This window comes from Oryzias melastigma, linkage group LG9 (genome assembly GCF_002922805.2).
Source record: "Oryzias melastigma strain HK-1 linkage group LG9, ASM292280v2, whole genome shotgun sequence".
Lineage (NCBI taxonomy): Eukaryota > Metazoa > Chordata > Actinopteri > Beloniformes > Adrianichthyidae > Oryzias > Oryzias melastigma.
This window is the reverse complement of record NC_050520.1, coordinates 10,943,914-10,947,491: the sequence shown is the minus strand read 5'-3', so window position 1 is coordinate 10,947,491 and position 3,578 is coordinate 10,943,914.

The window sequence follows — 3,578 nt, the reverse complement described above, 5'->3', positions numbered from 1 at the left end:
TCTGAACCCTATTTTAATTGATAGTTGAAGATTATACCTAATGCTATGATACAAATGAAACATTCAAAGAAATGTATGAAAAAAGTCATTTAAAAAAGAACAATGCAGGGGAGATAGTTCCAGATGAAGATTGCAAATGAGGATGAAGATGTACAAGCTAAAATTAGAAAAAGAAAATGAGAAAGGAGGAGCATTCCTGCATTTAGTTCTTTAGTACAATAATAAAATAACATATTTTGTTACCACAAGACTACATTTTTATCTACATCCAAGATTTATTCCCAATTGCCTAAATCTGCATCAGTGCTGTAATGACTTGTTTTAACAATGATTTGATTCATGTCATTGTTAGTGGTTTACAGTACGATTCATGGTCGAAATTGGTTCATTATGAACGATCTGATTCACTGACCTAAAATGGATCAGAATATCTTCATCCAAACTTCCAGCAGTGTGACTCAGAGATCAATACCTGCTACTGAACAGAGCAAATAAAGGTTTCCAGATTCTTGTATTTCTTCAAGATAATACATTAAATATATGTACAAACAAACAAGTAAACAAGAATGAATATCAAATCCATTCACATTTTAGTTTGATAAAGTTCATCCCTGTTAATCAATATTAGAACATTCTAGCCCTCTGTATGGTCACATTATCAATTCAAAGACTGGAATGATGGTTGATCAGTTTTTACTTTATCACGAGTGTGTTGTCTGCTGGGATGAAACTTAGTAGTTTCTACATGTAGTAAAAAAAAAACCCACTGTGCTCCAATCCAAATAGTATAATTCAAGATTGATTATCCTCAATCTATTTCATTTTGAAAGGATTTTATAATGCTATAGATCAATTTGATTTAATTAACAACTTGCATAATCAATTCATTGAATAATCATTACAGTAATGATTATTCAATGCATTTACTGCTATTAGAAATGTTTTGGTTGACACAGACTAATTTGTTATAGTACCTGCATAAAGAAAAATCTACTTTGCCCCTTGGTTGCTTCACAGGTGTCTACACTCCTGCCCTTGTCCAGCTAATGAGCATCTCTGCAGTTTATAGAAGCAGGACTGAGCTATGGGGTAAGTTATCTGTATGCACCTGAAATGTATGCATAGAGATAAAGTTGTGCACAAACTGATAATTTGAGCACAACTTTGAGAATAAATACAAATACAACAATTACCCAGCCAGCAAAGGGCAAGTGGGCCCCACAAGGTTCAAAAGTGGGCAGAGAATGTGCCCCAATTGGGTTTGTCCACAGTTTCCGTGGTGGCCCCACGGTGCCTAGGGACTGGAGGCCTGGACAGCGACCCTGCTAGCTCTGCTGACTCCTGGGTGGCAGCACTTGCTTGCTTTGCCGGACCCTGGGCAGCGGAACTCGCTACGCTGTCCACCGGGCGACAGGCTAGCATAGCCACCTAAGCCAGTGTGGGCAAGCACAGCTGGGGCCACCACGGAAACTGCGGATAAATCCAATTGGGGCCCACATTCTCTGCCCACTTTTAAACTATATGGGGCCCACTAGGCCTTGCTGCCTGGGCAGTTTTGCATTTCACATGTCGGTTTTGACAACAGTTCGTCTTTGTTTAGAGTAGGACTTTGCCTCGTCTTTTCGTCAACGAATAAAAACGAAATGAAAATGCTCTTCGAAGACGACATCCAATCATAATGACTGCTGGTGGAGGAGGGCGGGAGCAAATACAAAGTGATCCAATCAGAACACAGAGCCCTGCAGCCCGCCTGGGAAGACGCTAATTCAATTAATTGTGTCTGTGATATAGGTGAAAAATGTCTATTCAGGTAGAAAAAGAAAAGAACATGTAGGGACAAATTTTATATTTAACGCGACCCTCAACTAGACGTTGTGTGGAGCGACCATCACAGGCAAAAACAGGAGAAAACCTGAAGCAACGTTTGCAGACAAGCCAGCCTGAAATCCAGCAAAGGTAAACATACAAACTCGATTATTTCTAGCGTGTTGGGCTGAATCCGAATTCCTCCCCCGATCCTTCCACATGTTGTGGCATTTTAAAGAGTAGGATTATCTGACATGATTGTTTTAAGGGGTTACTCTCGCCAATCTAACTAGCGCCGGTGCTGCACGGTGGAGAAAAAGCTTTTCTTCACGCAGGTGAAGCTCTGAAGCACAGAGGTTTACATTTAAATGTAAGTCTGGCTTTATTGTTTTAGCATGACGTTTGTAAAGTTATAAATCGATGTTGTTGTGTATTTCCGAGCGCTTGCCGCCCCGCTGCTTCTTCAGATCCACAAGCAGTCACTGGTTTAATCTTGATTTTGACATAAAAAAACCATCATGTTTCTGGAGGCAAGATGGCGCCGGTGTGTGTGGCCTGCCGTCTGCCCCTGCTTGGTGTTTGTATTTTTCTACTGTTTCTGTTCAGCATCACCCATAAAACAACCTGCCTATTGGTGTATGACCGACAGTCACTTCTGGATTTCCAACATTTAATGAACTTTTCGGGTCCACATCACTCAGGTGGACAGAAATCTTTACCACCGTTCCTGGAGGATATTCCGGCGTTCCTCCGCCGCCCTTCCTTGGTTCCTCCCTCGCGGAAAAAACGCCACCGTCGCCGCGGTAAAAGAAGTGGCAAAGTCGTGCACCTAAAGGCTTATTTATGTCGTTTTGGACGCACCACGGCAAAGCTTCCTGAGGGTAAAAGTTTCTGCGTTTCACGCCGCTCGCTGGAGCCTCCGATCAGCTGGCTGACACCTGTCATCGGCTTCGAGGAGCTGTCAAACGCTCGCAGACCCTGCTCGCCCCGCCCGCGCCGCCGAGGAGTAAACCTCGGAAATCTACGATCCTTGAGCCGGGATTTTCGGGGATCCAGGCGGCCTTGACCCTCAAGAACAACTACGGACACGCTCAGGTTTGCGCTGCTAAACGTGCGGTCCATTACAAACAAATCCTTTTATTTGAATGACACTTTCACATCGGAGCGTTTGGATTTCCTGTGCCTCACGGAGACATGGCAACGGGAGATGGACCACACCCACCTGAACGAGCTGTGCCCCCCGGACTGCTCCGCGCTCAGCACCCCTCGCCCATCTGGACGGGGCGGGGGTGGACTGGCTCTCATCCACCGGGACCACTTCCCAAGCACCAAACTGAACTCGGACTCTTTTACTTCATTTGAACTCCAGATTGTGAAGGTTGGATTTAACCCTTCTTTTTACTGCATTATCATTTATCGACCTCCTGGTCCTGCCAGAGTCTTTTCGGATGAGTTTGAGGAGTTTTTGTCTGGCATTTTAAAGCTTGATAAAGTGCTTTTATTGGGAGATTTTAATGCCCATTTTGAGGATTCTTCTTGTGTTTTTAGTTCAGAATTATCATTTTTAATGAAGTCCTTTAATTTTATTCAGCATGTAACAGGCCCCACCCATGTTAAAGGTCATACTTTGGACCTGGTGTTTTCTCTAGGTCTAGAAATTCACCAACTTTGTCTGGAAGACAGTCTTGTGAGTGACCACAGCTGGATCTATTTTAATGTGACTTTTCCTCTCTTATCTTCTCCAGCTCCTCTTGTGTCACAGCGCCGTATTC